Raw genomic sequence first — 17,361 nt, 5'->3', positions numbered from 1 at the left:
CATCGCTCAAGGCTTCCTCAAGATTATGAGGTTCACCAGGTTCACCTATAGAACATACCATGCCATATTTTGTAACATGCTTGTAGTTTACAGGTTTCATTACCCCTTTTTGCAGTCGTGTGCGACATGGAGATGTTGTGGCTGCTGTTTTTGCCGCAGAAGATCCTATGGCAGAAGCTGGAGTAGTTGCAGCGACTGGATCCACCTGCGCCGGATCCTCTATGGCAGATGAGGACGTGGGCGAAGTTACAGGCGTCACAGCCGGCACAGAAAATCCCATCACCAGACTTCGAGGTGGATCCACCTGACCCAGCTGTCGCGCCCGACACACCTCATCATTGGCGCAGGACGGCGTGGGTAGTGTATCAGCGCGGGATCCCGCGCCGATCGAACCCGCAGCTGTCGGATGGCGCACGTCCCGCCGCTTGTAGCAGACTGGCTGCGGCGGAAACCGAGCCACCACGGACCCAGTGGCATCACGCCACCTGGCATCTCCTGATTGGCGCGGAGCAGAGGAGATGTGTCCCCCAGCCACAGTGCGCCGCGGGGCCATTTCGACGTCGCTTTCAACACGTGTCGGCCCGCGCCGGATCGCGCCTGATTCAGCTGACGCGGAGTCTAAGGCGGATCCGCCTGATCCACCTGCCACATCTGGGTGCGTCGATCCCAAGGGCGATGCTGCGGCTGACGAGACGGATCCCGAGGGGGATTTGCTCCCCTCGCCGTGACACATGAAATATGGCCCTGTAGGGCGTATTTCTTCATCGTTTTGACTGCCGTTTTTTCCCTGCTTTCTCCTGCATCATCATCATGCTCATACATGGTATTAAGAGGGTCAGTCAATAGTTGATCATTACCATTATCACCCCCGTGATCAAAGCTAGTGAGATGAGAAGGAAGAAGCAGAATTTCTTTTCGGAGGAGTGCACCCGCATTGGGGTGAAGGTGAGCAAAAGGAAACTTGGTCTCGTCAAAAATGACATCACGGGAAACGTATACACGACCAGAGGAGACATCAAGGCATTTTACACCCTTGTGTTGAGCGCTATACCCTAGGAAGACACACTGTTTTGATCAAAACATTAGTTTTCGATTGTTGTGGGGACGAAGATTGGGCCAACACGCACACCCAAAAACACGAAGGGACTTGTAGTCTGGTTTGGTGTGAAGAAGTCGTTCCATGGGAGTTTCATTGTTTATGACACGACTAGGGAGCATGTTGATAATGTGAACAGCAGTAAGAAACGCTTCATCCCAAAACTTAAGGGGCATAGAAGCACCGGCTAGTAGGGCAAGACCCACCTCAACTATGTGACGGTGCTTGCGCTCGGCAGAGCCGTTTTGTTGGTGTGCGTGAGGGCAGGAAACATGGTGAGATATGCCAAGAGTTTGGAAGAAGGAATTCAACTTTTCGTATTCCCCTCCCCAATCAGATTGTACCGCAAGAATTTTGCGATCAAATTTCCATTCGACAAGTGCTTGGAAATTTTGAAAGACTTGAAAAACTTCGGATCGTTTCTTGAGAAGATAGATCCAAGAGAACTTGCTATAGTCATCAATAAAACTAACGTAATATGTGTGTCTACCAACTGAGCTAGGGGCAGGACCCCAAACATCTGAGAAAATTAATTGAAGTGGTTGAGTAGAAACACTGGTAGAGACGGGATAAGGCAATTGATGACTTTTTGCTCTTTGGCATGAATCACAAATAGTTTCAACATGACGCTCACCAACAAACGGGAGCTTATTTTTCCTAAGCAAGCGTTCAACTAAAGAAAATGAAGCATGTCCTAGACGATCGTGCCACCGTGTTGAAGAAATCTTGACAACACCATAGGCTTGTTTATTTTGTCTTCTAAACTCCGGAAGGAACGGGTAGAGCCCTCGAACACATCTACCTCGATAGAGAGTTTTCCTCGTGGCCAGATCCTTGATCAAGAAGAAAAAAAGGATGAAATTCAATGAAGACATGATTGTCAAGAGTAATTCTATGAACGGAAAGGAGGTTTTTGTTGGCACTAGGGACATGCAAAAAAATTCTAAGATGAATCTTACGATGAGGGGTATGTATAACAGAATGACCAATGTTGCTGATGCTCATACCTGCACCATCGTTAGTGTGGATTTGATCCTTGTCGTGGTACTTCTCACGGAGGGTCACCTTCTCGAGCTCTCCAGTGAGATGGTTGGTGGCACCACTGTCGAGGTACCAGTTGGTGTCGACGCCGTAGGATCCATCTGCCACCGCAGCGATCTTGTCATCATCTTGAGAGTCGTCCTCATCTTCATCATATTGGTACCAGCAGTCCTTGGAGGTGTGGCCTGGTTTGCCACAAATTTGACAGCATGGGGAGTCCGGATGTGTGCGGCCAGAGCCGCTGCCGCGGCGACCCCGGTTGCCACGGGCGCCACCACCACTGGTTCCACCATTGCTGCTGGTTCTAGCGCCACCAGCCCTGCCCTTGCCACATCCACGATAGCGAGAGCCACCGCCGCGGTCACGAGTAGCAAGATTGTCTGAGGACTTGAAGCCGCCGCCGCCGGAGTTTTGGAAGTGCATCATGTTGGGGAACGTAGCAGAAATTCAAAAATTTTCCTACGTAACACCAAGATCTATCTATGGAGAGACCAGCAACGAGTAGAAAGGTGAGTGCATCTACATACCCTTGTAGATCGCTAAGCGGAAGCGTTCAAGTGAACGGGGTTGATGGAGTCGTACTCGTCGTGATTCAGATCACCGATGATCCTAGTGCCGAACGGACGGCACCTCCGCGTTCAACACACGTACAGCTCGACGATGTCTCCCACGCCTTGATCCAGCAAGGAGAGAGGGAGAGGTTGAGGAAGACTCCATCCAGCAGCAGCACAACAGCGTGGTGGTGATGGAGGAGCGTGGCAATCCTGCAGGGCTTCGCCAAGCACCTACGGGAGAGGAGGAGGTGTCACGGGAGGGAGGGAGGCGCCAAGGGCTCAGGTATGGATGCCCTCCCTCCCCTCCACTATATATAGGGGCAGGGGAGAGGGGGAAGGCGCAGCCTTTCCCCTTCCTCCAAGGAAAGGGTGCGGCTAAGAGGGGGGGAGGAGTCCATCCTCCCCAAGGCACCTCGGAGGTGCCTTCCCCCTTTAGGACTCTCCCCTTTTTCCTATATCTTGGCGCATGGGCCTCTAGGGGCTGGTGCCCTTGGCCCATGTAGGCCAAGGCGCACCCCCTACAGCCCATGTGGCCCCCTGGGGCAGGTGGCCCCACCCGGTGGGCCCCCGGGACCCTTCCGGTGGTCCCGGTACAATACCGATGACCCCGAAACTTGTCCCGATGGCCGAAACAGGACTTCCTATATATAAATCTTTACCTCCGGACCATTCCGGAACTCCTCGTGACGTCCGGGATCTCATCCGGGACTCCTAACAACATTCGGTAACCACATACAAACTTCCTTTATAACCCTAGCGTCATCGAACCTTAAGTGTGTAGACCCTACGGGTTCGGGAGACATGCAGACATGACCGAGATGTTCTCCGGTCAATAACCAACAGCGGGATCTGGATACCCATGTTGGCTCCCACATGTTCCACGATGATCTCATCGGATGAACCACGATGTCAAGGACTCAATCAATCCCGTATACAATTCCCTTTGTCTAGCGGTATGGTACTTGCCCGAGATTCGATCGTCGGTATACCGATACCTTGTTCAATCTCGTTACCGACAAGTCTCTTTACTCGTTCCGTAACACATCATCCCGTGATCAACCCCTTGGTCACATTGTGCACATTATGATGATGTCCTACCGAGTGGGCCCAGAGATACCTCTCCGTTTACACGGAGTGACAAATCCCAATCTCGATTCGTGCCAACCCAACAGACACTTTCAGAGATACCCGTAGTGTACCTTTATAGCCACCCAGTTACGTTGTGACGTTTGGCACACCCAAAGCACTCCTACGGTATCCGGGAGTTGCACAATCTCATGGTCTAAGGAAATGATACTTGACATTAGAAAAGCTTTAGCATACGAACTACATGATCTTGTGCTAGGCTTAGGATTGGGTCTTGTCCATCACATCATTCTCCTAATGATGTGATCCCGTTATCAACGACATCCAATGTCCATGGTCAGGAAACCGTAACCATCTATTGATCAACGAGCTAGTCAACTAGAGGCTTACTAGGGACATGGTGTTGTCTACGTATCCACACATGTATCTGAGTTTCCTATCAATACAATTCTAGCATGGATAATAAACGATTATCATGAACAAGGAAATATAATAATAATCAATTTATTATTGCCTCTAGGGCATATTTCCAACAGTCTCCCACTTGCACTAGAGTCAATAATCTAGTTCACATCACCATGTGATTAACACTGACGGGTCACATCACCATGTGACCAACATCCAAAGAGTCTTGGGTTTGATCATGTTGCTTGTGAGAGAGGTTATAGTCAACAGGTCTGAACCTTTCAGATCCGTGTGTGCTTTACAAATCTCTATGTCATCTCCTAGATGCAGCTACCACATTCTATTTGGAGCTATTCCAAATAATTGTTCTACTTGGAGCTATTCTAAATTGTTGCTCCATTATACGTATCCGGTATCTCTACTCAGAGCTATCCAGATAGGTGTCAAGCTTGCATCGTCGTAACCTTTACGACGAACTCTTTTACCACCTCCATAATCGAGAAAATTCCTTAGTCCACTAGTTACTAAGGATAACTTTGACCGCTGTCCTGTGAGCCATTCTAGGATCACTCTTGTACCCCTTGACTGACTCATGGCAAGGCACACTTCAGGTGCGGTACACAGCATAGCATACTGAAGAACCTACGTCTTAAGCATAGGGGACGACCTTCGTCCTTTCTCTCTATTCTGCCGTGGTCGAGCTTTAAGTCTTAACTTCGTACCTTACAATTCAGGCAAGAACTTCTTCTTTGACTGATCCATCTTGAATACCTTCAAGATCATGTCAAGGTATGTGCTCATTTGAAAGTACCATTAAGCGTTTTGATCTATCCTTATAGATCTTGATGCTCAATGTTCAAGTAGCTTAATCTAGGTTTTCCATTGAAAAACACCTTTCAAATAACCCTATATGCTTTCTAGAAATTCTACATCATTTCTGATGTCAACAACATATACTCATCAGAAATTCTATAGTGCTCCCACTCACTTCTTTGGAAATACAAGTTTCTCATAAACTTTGTATACACCCAAAATCTTTGATCATCATCAAAGCATACATTCCAACTCCGAGATGCTCACTCCAGTCCTCAGAAGGATTGCTGGAGCTTTGCATACTTATTAGCATATTTCAGGATAGACAAAACCTTCCGGTTGTATCACATACAACCTTTCCTCAAGAATCGTCGAGGAAACAATGTTTTGACATCCTATCTGCAAGATTTCATAAATAATGCAGTAATTGCTAATATAATTCCAACAGACTCTTAGCATCGCTACGAGTGAGAAAGTCTCATCGTAGTCAACTCCTTGAACTTGTCGAAAAACATCTTAACGTCAAGTCGAGCTTTCTCAATGGTGACACTTACCATCATTGTCTGTCTTCCTTTCAAAATCCATATGTACCTAACAGCCTTATGACCATCAAGTAGTTCTTCCAAAGTCTACACTTTGTTTTCATACATGGATCCTCTCTCGGGTTTTATGGCCTTGAGCCATTTATCGGAATCCGGGCCCACCATCGCTTCTCCATAGCTCGTAGGTTCATTGTTGTCTAGCAACATGACTTCCAAGACAGGATTACTGTACCACTCTGAAGTAGTACGTATCCTTGTCACCCTACGAGGTTCGGTAGTGACTTGATCCGAAACTTCATGATCACTATCATAAGCTTCCTCTTCAATTGGTGTAGGTGCCACAGGAACAACTTCCTGTGCCCTGCTACACACTTGTTGAAGTGACGGTTCAATAACCTCATCAAGTCTCCACCATCCTCCCACTCAACTTTTCGTGAGAAACCTTTCCTCGAGAAAGGACCTGATTCTAGAAACAATTCATATTGCTTTCGGATCTGAATTAGGAGGTATACCCAACTGTTTTGGGTTTCCTATGAAGATGCATTTTATCCGCTTTGGGTTCAAGCTTATCAACCTGAAACCTTTTCATATAAGCGTCGCAGCCCCAAACTTTTAAGAAACGACAACTTAGGTTTCTCTAAACCATAATTCATACGGTGTCATCTCAACGGAATTATGTGGTGCCCTATTTTAAAGTGAATGTGGTTGTCTCTAATGCCTAACCCATGAACGGTAGTGGTAATTTGATAAGAGACATCATGGTACGCACCATATCCAATAGGGTGCAACTATGATGTTCGGACACACCATCACACTATGGTGTTCCAGGCTGTATTAGTTGTGAAACAATTTCCACAATGTCTTAATTCTGTGCCAAACTCGTAATTCAGATATTCATCTCTATGATCATATCATAGATCTTTTATCCTCTTGTCACGACGATCTTTCAACTTCACACTGAAATTACTTGAACCTTTCAATAATTCAGACTCGTGATTCATCAAGTAAATATACTCAACATCTACTCGAATCATCTGTGAAGTAAGAACATAACGATATTCACTGCATGCCTCAACACTCATTGGACTGCACACATCAAAATGTGTTACTTCCAACAAGTTGCTTTCTTTTTCCATCTTACTGAAATCGAGGCTTTTCAGTCATCTTGCCCATGTGGTATGATTTGCATGTCCCAAGTGATTCAAAATCAAGTGAGTCAAAACGGTCCATTTGCATGGAGTTTCTTCATGCATATACACCAATAGACATGGTTCGCATGTCTCAAACTTTTCAAAAACGAGTGAGCCCAAAGATCCATCAATATGGAGCTTCTTCATGCGTTTTATACCGATATGACTTACGTGGCAGTGCCACAAGTAGGTGGTACTATCATTACTATCTTTTGGCATGAACATGTGTATCACTACAATCGAGATTTAATAAACCATTCATTTTAGGTGTAAGACCATTGAAGGTATTATTCAAATAAACAGAGTAACCATTATTCTCCTTAAATGAATAACCGTATTGCGATAGACGTAATCCAATCATGTCTATGATCAACGCAAACACCAAATAACAATTATTTAGGTTTAACACCAATCTCTTTGGTAGAGGGAGCGTGCGATGCTTGATCATATCAAGCTTGGAAAAACTTCCAACACGTATCGTCAGCTCACCTTTAGCTAGTCTCCGTTTATTCCGTAGCTTTTATTTCGAGTTACTAACACTTAGCAACCGAACCGGTATCTAATACCCTGGTGCTACTAGGAGTACTAGTAAAGTACACATTAACATAATGTATATCCAATATACTTCTATCGACCTTGCCAGCCTTCTTATCTACCAAGTATCTAGGGTAATTCTGCTCTAGTGGTTGTTCCCCTTATTACAGAAGCACTTAGTCTCGGGTTTGGGTTTTACCTTGGGTTTCTTCACTAGAGCAGCAGCTGATTTGCCGTTTCATGAAGTATCCCTTCTTGCCCTTGCCCTTCTTGAAACTAGTGGTTTCACCAACCATCAACAATTGATGCTCCTTCTTGATTTCTACTTTCGCGGTGTCAAACATCGCGAGTACCTCAAGGATCACCATATCTATCCCTGATATGTTATAGTTCATCACGAAGCTCTAACAGCTTGGTGGCAATGACTTTGGAGAACCATCACTGTCTTATCTGGAAGATCAACTCCCACTCGATTCAAATGATTGTTGTACTCAGACAATCTGAGCACAAGCTCAACAATTGAGCTTTTCTCCTTAGTTTGCAGGTTAAGAAAGTCATCGGAGGTCTTATACCTCTTGACATGGGCACGAGCCTGAAATCCCAATTTTAGCCCTCAAAACATCTCATATGTTTCGCGATGTTTCAAAAACGTCTTTGGTGCCTCAACTCTAAACCGTTTAACTGAACTATCACGTAGTTATCAAAACGTGTATGTCAGATGTTCGCAACAACCACAGACAACGTTCGAGGTTCAACACACTGAGCGGTGCATTAAGGACATAAGCCTTCTATGAAGCAATGAGGACAATCCTCAGTTTACGGACCTAGTCCGCATAATTGCTACTATCAACTTTCAACTAATTTTTCTCTAGGAACATATCTAAACAGTAGAACTATAGCGTGAGCTACGACATAATTTGCAAAATCCTTTTTGACTATGTTCAGGATAAACAAGTTCATCTTATGAACTCCCACTCAGATAGACATCCCTCTAGTCATCTAAGTGATTACATGATCCGAGTCAAACTAGGCCGTGTCCGATCACCACGTGAGACGGACTAGTCATCATCGGTGAACATCTTCATGTTGATCGTATCTTCTATACGACTCATGTTCGACCTTTCGGTCTCCGTGTTCCGAGGCCATGTCTGTACATGCTAGGCTCGTCAAGTTAACCCTAAGTGTTTCGCGTGTGTTCCGAGGCCATGTCTGTACATGCTAGGCTCGTCAACACCCGTTGTATTTGAACGTCTGAATAAAACACCCGATCATCACGTGATGTTTTGAAACAGCGAACTGTCGCAACGGTGCACAGTTAGGGGAGAACACTTCTTGAAATTGTTGTAAGGGATCATCTTATTTACTACCATCGTTCTAAGCAAATAAGATGTATAAACATGATAAACATCACATGCAATCAAATAGTGACATGATATGGCCATCATCACTTTGCTCCTTTTGATCTCCATCTTCGGGGCTCCATGATCATCATCGTCACCGGCATGACACCATGATCTCCATCATCATGATCTCCATCATCGTGTCTTCATGAAGTTGTCACGCCAACGACTACTTCTACTTCTATGGCTAACGCGTTTAGCAATAAAGTAAAGTAAGTTACATGGCGTTCTTCAATGACACACAGGTCATACAAAAAATAAAGACAACTCCTATGGCTCCTGCCGGTTGTCATACTCATCGACATGCAAGTCGTGAATCCTATTACAAGAACATGATCAATCTCATACATCACATATCATTCATCACATTCTTCTTGGCCATATCACATCACAAAGCATACCCTGCAAAAACAAGTTAGACGTCCTCTAATTGTTGTTTGCATGTTTTACGTGGCTGCTATGGGTTTCTAGCAAGAACGTTTCTTACCTACGCATGAACCACAACGTGATATAAAGTGGGAGAGACAGACACCCGCCAGCCACCTTATGCAACTAGTGCATGTTTGTCGGTGGAACCGGTCTCACGTAAGCGTACGTGTAAGGTTGGTCCGGGCCGCTTCATCCCACGATGCCGCCGAATCAAGATAAGACTAGTAACGGCAAGCATATTGAACAATATCGACGCCCACAACTACTTTGTGTTCTACTCGTGCAAAGAATCTACGCAATAGACCTAGCTCATGATGCCACTGTTGGGGAACGTAGCAGAAATTCAAAAATTTTCCTACGTAACACCAAGATCTATCTATGGAGAGACCAGCAACGAGTAGAAAGGTGAGTGCATCTACATACCCTTGTAGATCGCTAAGCGGAAGCGTTCAAGTGAACGGGGTTGATGGAGTCGTACTCGTCGTGATTCAGATCACCGATGATCCTAGTGCCGAACGGACGGCACCTCCGCGTTCAACACACGTACAGCTCGACGATGTCTCCCACGCCTTGATCCAGCAAGGAGAGAGGGAGAGGTTGAGGAAGACTCCATCCAGCAGCAGCACAACGGAGTGGTGGTGATGGAGGAGCGTGGCAATCCTGCAGGGCTTCGCCAAGCACCTACGGGAGAGGAGGAGGTGTCACGGGAGGGAGGGAGGCGCCAAGGGCTCAGGTATGGATGCCCTCCCTCCCCTCCACTATATATAGGGGCAGGGGAGAGGGGGAAGGCGCAGCCTTGCCCCTTCCTCCAAGGAAAGGGTGCGGCTAAGAGGGGGGGAGGAGTCCATCCTCCCCAAGGCACCTCGGAGGTGCCTTCCCCCTTTAGGACTCTCCCCTTTTTCCTATATCTTGGCGCATGGGCCTCTAGGGGCTGGTGCCCTTGGCCCATGTAGGCCAAGGCGCACCCCCTACAGCCCATGTGGCCCCCCGGGGCAGGTGGCCCCACCCGGTGGGCCCCCGGGACCCTTCCGGTGGTCCCGGTACAATACCGATGACCCCGAAACTTGTCCCGATGGCCGAAACAGGACTTCCTATATATAAATCTTTACCTCCGGACCATTCCGAAACTCCTCGTGACGTCCGGGATCTCATCCGGGACTCCTAACAACATTCGGTAACCACATACAAACTTCCTTTATAACCCTAGCGTCATCGAACCTTAAGTGTGTAGACCCTACGGGTTCGGGAGACATGAAGACATGACCGAGATGTTCTCCGGTCAATAACCAACAGCGGGATCTGGATACCCATGTTGGCTCCCACATGTTCCACGATGATCTCATCGGATGAACCACGATGTCAAGGACTCAATCAATCCCGTATACAATTCCCTTTGTCTAGCGGTATGGTACTTGCCCGAGATTCGATCGTCGGTATACCGATACCTTGTTCAATCTCGTTACCGGCAAGTCTCTTTACTCGTTCCGTAACACATCATCCCGTGATCAACCCCTTGGTCACATTGTGCACATTATGATGATGTCCTACCGAGTGGGCCCAGAGATACCTCTCCGTTTACACGGAGTGACAAATCCCAATCTCGATTCGTGCCAACCCAACAGACACTTTCAGAGATACCCGTAGTGTACCTTTATAGCCACCCAGTTACGTTGTGACGTTTGGAACACCCAAAGCACTCCTACGGTATCCGGGAGTTGCACAATCTCATGGTCTAAGGAAATGATACTTGACATTAGAAAAGCTTTAGCATACGAACTACATGATCTTGTGCTAGGCTTAGGATTGGGTCTTGTCCATCACATCATTCTCCTAATGATGTGATCCCGTTATCAACGACATCCAATGTCCATGGTCAGGAAACCGTAACCATCTATTGATCAACGAGCTAGTCAACTAGAGGCTTACTAGGGACATGGTGTTGTCTACGTATCCACACATGTATCTGAGTTTCCTATCAATACAATTCTAGCATGGATAATAAACGATTATCATGAACAAGGAAATATAATAATAATCAATTTATTATTGCCTCTAGGGCATATTTCCAACACATCATGCGTTGGTCGAAGTTGCTGAGCATCGAGAAGATCTCGTCGAGGGAGGCGGGGCTGACACGGGCGTCGAGGGTGGAGACAAGGGGATGGTACTCCTGATCCACCCCGTGGAGGATGTATGAGATCAGCTCGTCGTCCTGGATGGGTTTGCCGGCCGCCGCGAGTTCATCCGCGAGTCCGCGCATGGTGGCGAAGTAGGCGGGGGCGGACTGGTTGCCCTTCTGTGCGTTGATGAGCGAGGTATGGATGTTATTGACGCGGCTCAGCGACTGCGACGAGTACATGCCTGCCAGCGTCGTCCAGAGCGCTTGTGCCGTGGTGACCGTGATTACCGTGACGAGCACCTCTTTGGAGAGGTTGCTCAGCAGGAAGCCAAGCACCTGTTGGTCCTCCCGAACCCAGATGGGGTGGAGAGGGTTGGGCACAAACATGTCCTTGCCGTCCTTGTCCTTGGCGGCTTGAAGTTTGTTCGGCTCTGGTAGGGTGCCGTCAACGTACTGGAAGACACCGGCGCCACAAAGTTGTGGTGTGATCTGTGTGCGCCATAGCACGTAATTCGTGCGGGAGAGTTTCTCGATCACCTGCCCACTGAGGCTAAGGTGAGATATGCAGGAGGAGGAAGACATGTTTCTTTGGTGCGACTGGAATCAGGGAGAAACTAGATGGGAAGAAGGATGGCTCTGATTACCATGTGCGAGATGCGGAAACGTCTTACCTCGGTGCGAGGGGACGTGTTTCATGTTATATGCAGGGGCGCAAGATCCCTGAAGGCGCATACATGATGGTTGAGATATTACAGGAGACTTGGAGGAGAAGGGATAAGAAGATAGAGTAGATTACAAGAGAGAATATTTGAACTACCCTAGTCTATCTCTATCTCTAGGTGCACCTGGTGCGGTACAAGACGCACCTGGTGCGGTACAAGACATCTCAAGTAACGTGACATAAGATGTGTTTAACAAAATCAACATAAAACCTTAGGTCCATGTGAATTCACTGCAATTCTAAATGTATAGTACATGGTCGTCGGGAAATTGCTTTTGGATCCCGAGCTCCATGAAGCTCGGATTTTTGAATTTTTTTTTACAAAAACAGTTTTTGCTTAAAGTTTCAAAAAAACTGAAAAAATTACACATGAACCTAGAGATGTGTACTACATCCCCTTAAATTTTCATGAGGAAATACGTTATGGTTCAAGCTACACCAAAAAAAAGCGCAAAATCATGTCTTTCTAACCCTACACTATTCATTATACTTTAATAAAGATGGTTGCGTGTGTTAGATGTGTATAGTTCATTGTGTACATCCCCATCATATAAGGGGCTTTTCTGCACTTTGCCACACCTGTATATGTATTGGCCTTTGGCCCTCGGTAAAGGTTCAGTTGCTGTTTATCCAACATGGTATCAGATGTTAGGTTCCCCTCTCTCCCGCATGCTGCAACTCCGTGCTAGCTCCTCCCCCGATACATCCACTGCCAGGTCTCCTCGCTGCGGATCCGGTCATCCCGGCTCTTCTCGCGGCTCTTCTCGCCGCGGATACGGCCACCAGCTTCATGCCCGTGCATGCAGCCGCCCGTAGGCGCCGTCCCGCGCTGCCTCCGCTCACAGGCTGCTCCGCCCGCGGCCGCTGCTGCTGCCTCACTATAGCGCCCGACCGCCGCCGGTGCTCCTCCCAGCCTGCGCCCCGCCGCCTCCTGGCCTATGCCTCCCTGAAGCGCCCCGCCGCCGCCAGTGCTCCTCCCAGCCTGCGCTGTTGGGGCTGCCTCTGTCGTGCCCTGCCGGCCGGTGAGGTGCCAGGCTGCCCTCGGCTCCAGCGACTGGGGCTCCTCTCGCTCGGTTCCTCCCCTCTGCTCGAGCCGCTGCACGGGCCTCTGCTCGTTCCGATTCCCCTGTCTCGAGCGAGCACCCTGAGAGCGTCCTTCTGCTCGATCCCGATCCAGATCGGTTGACTTCAAAAAAAAAGCAGCGCCGAGTGGCTACCTCATGTCCCCTTCGGGCTATGTCGTTGTTCCCCGGTGCTCGGTGATATTCGATGGCACCAACTATGCCGAGTTTGCGGGCTTCATGCGTATTCACATGCGCGGTCTTCTGCTGTGGGGCGTTCTCTCTGGCGAGGTCCCCTGTCCGCCCTGCCCTGTTGCTCCGGTTGCTCCTGTTCCCCTAGTGCCCCCGGTGCTTGCGGCTGAGGCTTCTCAGGCTGACAGGGATGCAGCCAAGGCTCTGGATGACACAGCAGTTGATGCATATGATCAGCAGGTATCCGCATATTCTGATGCTCTTTCTGTCTACCGAGATGATCTATCTGCTTACACTCAGTGGTGCAATGATGATGCTCGTGCTGCTGCTGTTCTCACTGCGAGTGTCCTCCCTCAGTTTGCCTCAGAGTTCATGGGCCTCGGCATTGTTGCAGCGATGTGGTCCTACCTTTGTCAGCACTATCAGCCCTCTGGTGATGCCCTATACCTCTCTGTAGTGCGTCAGGAGCATGCTCTTCAGCAGGGTGACTCGTCTGTTGATGAATTCTACTCACAGTGCTCTGCCATCTGGCGTCAGCTTGACTCCCTGCGGACAGTTGTTTGTGGTACTTGCCGTTGTTGCCAGACTACGAGGTCTGACTTGGAGTTTCAGAGGGTCCATGAGTACTTATCTCATCTCCGCTCTGAGTTTGAGCCTCGCCGTGCTCACTTGCTTGCTCGTGGTCGTGTTCCTATCTCAGAGATACTTGATGAGCTTCGTGCCGAGGAGACCCGCCTTCGCTCTGCTGGGTTGCTTCTGGTTCCATCAGTATTGGCTGCCTGGGCTCCTGTGTCGTCTGCTCGCCTCACTGCTTCGCCGCTCCTACCGACTCCTCGAGGGGGGGGGTGAGCCGTCCTCCTTATGCTGAGAAGGGCACGTCGCGCCGTGACACCGTCTGTTGTTACTGCTCCCGGCCAGGTCACCCAGAGTCTGATTGTCGCGAGAAGAAGCGAGACCAGAGGCGCTCCTCCTCCAGCGGGCCTCCTATGTCTTCCTCGACTCCGTCACTCACTGACCAGGACAATGTTCGCCTGAAGCATCTTCTTGCCTCCTCAGGCTCCTCGTCGACTGGCTCTGCTGTTGCTGTGACTGCATCCTCTTACTCACCATCAAAGGCATCTACACAGTCAGGTACATCTTCGTGGGTTCTGGATTCTGGAGCCTCCTTTCATATGTCTTCTGATTCTTCCGCATTGTCTTCTCTCCGACCTCTTGATTCGCCTGTTAATGTTCTTACTACCGATGGCACATCTCTTCCTGTTGCTAGTTGTGGTATTCTTTCCACTTCATCTTTTTCTGTTCCAAGTGTTTCACATGTTTCTTGCCTTACCATGAATCTTTTTTCTACTGCCCAACTTACTGATTCTGGTTGTCGTGTCATTCTTGATACCGACTCTTGCTCCATTCAGGATCACCGCACCAAGGCTTTGGTTGGTGCTGGCCCCCGACGCCGTGTGTCAGAGGGTCTTTGGGAGGTTGACTGGTTTTGTGTTCCTTCCGCTGCCACCACTTCTGCCAGCTCTCATGCTCTTGCTGCCTCTTCGCCCGTGTCCTTCTAGCAGTGGCATCATTGCCTTGGTTACATCTGTGGCTCTCACTTATCTTCCTTAGTTCGTCAGGGCCTCTTAGGGTATGTATCTGGAGATGTCTCCTTACATTGTAATGGTTGCAGACTTGGCAAACAAACTCAGTTACCTTATCCTACTAGTGAGTCTGTATCTCAGTGTCCTTTTGACTTAGTTCATTCTGATGTCTGGGGTCCTGCTCCCTTTGATTCGAAAGGTGGTCATCGCTACTATGTCTTGTTTATTGATGATTTCTCTCGCTACACTTGGCTCTACTTCATGAAATCTCATAGCGAGGTTCTTCCTATATATAAATGTTTTGCTGCCATGGTTCACACCCAGTTTGCCACGCCCATTCGTACATTTCGTGCTAACTCCGCTGGAGAGTATATCTCTCAGCTGTTGCGTGGTTTTCTCACGGAATAGGGTACTCTTGCCCAGTTCTCTTGTCCTGGTGCTCATGCTCAGAATGGCGTTGCCGAGCGCAAGCATCGTCATTTGTTTGAGACGGCTCGTGCGCTGATGATTGTTGCTTCCCTTCCACCCCATTTCTGGGCTGAGGCTGTTTCCGCATCCACATATCTCATCAACATTCAGCCATCGACTGCTCTGCAGGGTGGCATTCCTATGGAGTGTCTCTCTGGTCGCTCCCCTGACTACTCAGCTCTTCATATGTTTGGTTGCGTCTGCTATGTTCTTCTTGCCCCCCGAGAATGCACCAAACTGACTGCTCAGTCGGTTGAGTGTGTTTTCCTTGGCTACAGTGATGAGCACAAGGGCTATCGATGTTGGGATCCTGTGGGTCGTCGCTTACGCATCTCGCGTGTGTGACTTTTGACGAGTCCCGTTCTTACTACCCACGTTCTTCTTCCTCGAGTTTCTCTGTGGACGACCTTTCTTTCCTTCTCCTTCCCGATACTCCCTGCTATGTGCCTCATGTGTCACCTCTTCCTCCGGCACCTCTCATTCCTTCTCCTTCACCACCGACCCCGTCTTCTCCATCCTCCTCCTCCACCTCCCCCCTCCCTCCTCTCTAGTCTGTCGCCCTCTCTCACCGTTTCCTCTCCACTATACTCGTCGATCTCGTACTGAGGATGTCTCCTCTGACAAGCCTTCCACCTCTAGTGCACCTCCTCTCACGCCTCCCCCGGTTCACAACCTCCATGCTCGGCCTCGCCCCCCACCTGATCGCTACTCCCCTGATCAGTACGGTCTCTCTGTTATGACTGAGCCCACTTCCTATCGCACTGCCATGACTCAGCCTGAATGGCAACTTGCGATGGCCGAAGAGCTCGCTGCCCTTGAGCGCTCTGGCACATGGGATCTGGTTCCTCTTCCTTCCGGTGTCCGTCTCATCACCTGCAAGTGGGTTTACAAGCTTAAGACTCGCTCCGATGGTTCTCTTGAGTGCTACAAAGCTCGTCTTGTGGCCCGTGGTTTTCAGCAGGAGCAGGGGCGCGATTATGATGAGACATTCGCTCCTGTGGCCCACATGACCACTGTCCGCACTCTTCTTGCTGTGGCTTCTGTTCGTCAGTGGCCTATCTCTCAACTTGATGTTCAGAACGCTTTTCTCAATGGCGAGTTGCGTGAGGAGGTTTATATGCAACCACCACCGGGGTACTATGCTCCTGATGGTATGGTCTGTAGACTTCGCCGCTCCCTATATGGTCTCAAATAGGCCCCTCGCGCCTGGTTTGAGCGCTTCGCATCTGTGGTGACCACGGCTGGTTTCTCGCCCAGTGATCATGATCCCGCGTTGTTTGTTCACACGTCTCCTCATGGTCGGACTCTTCTCCTTCTCTATGTTGATGACATGATCATCACTGGTGACGACTCTGATTACATTGCCTTTGTTAAGGCTCGCCTTCACGATCAGTTTCTCATGACTGATCTTGGTCCCCTTCGTTATTTTCTTGGAATTGAGATCTCCTCGACCTCTGATGGCTTCTACATCTCCCAAGAAAAATATATTCAGGACCTTCTTGCTCGTGCTGCTCTCGGTGATGAGCGCACATTTGTGACTCCCATGGAGCTCAACGTTCAGCTTCGTGCCTCTGATGGTGACCCTCTCCCTAATCCCACTCGCTATCGTCACCTTGTTGGCAGTCTTGTCTATCTTGTTGTTACACGTCCTGACATCTCCTATCATGTCCACATTCTGAGTCAGTTCGTTTCAGCCCCCACCTCTGTCCACTATAGTCATCTTCTCCGTGTTCTACGATATCTTCGTGGCACGATCTCTCAGCGCCTTTTCTTTCCCCGCTCCAGCTCTCTTGAGCTCCAGGCCTACTCTGATGCTACCTGGGCTAGTGATCCCTCCGATCGACACTCGCTGTCTGCTTACTGTGTCTTTCTTGGTGGCTCTCTTATTGCCTGGAAGACAAAGAAGCAGACTGCAGTTTCTCGCTCGAGTACAGAGGCTGAGTTGCGAGCTATGGCTATGTTGACGGCTGAGGTGATCTGGTTACGGTGGTTACTTGAGGACTTTGGTGTGTCTGCTACTACCTCAACTCCTCTCATGTCCGACAGTACTGGTGCTATCAGTATTGCGCGTGACCCGGTGAAGCATGAGCTCACCAAGCATATCGGTGTGGATGCCCACTTTGTGCG

This window comes from Triticum aestivum, chromosome 2B (genome assembly GCF_018294505.1).
Source record: "Triticum aestivum cultivar Chinese Spring chromosome 2B, IWGSC CS RefSeq v2.1, whole genome shotgun sequence".
In the NCBI taxonomy this organism is placed as follows: Eukaryota; Viridiplantae; Streptophyta; class Magnoliopsida; order Poales; family Poaceae; genus Triticum; species Triticum aestivum.
Note: the sequence above shows the minus strand (reverse complement) of the source record.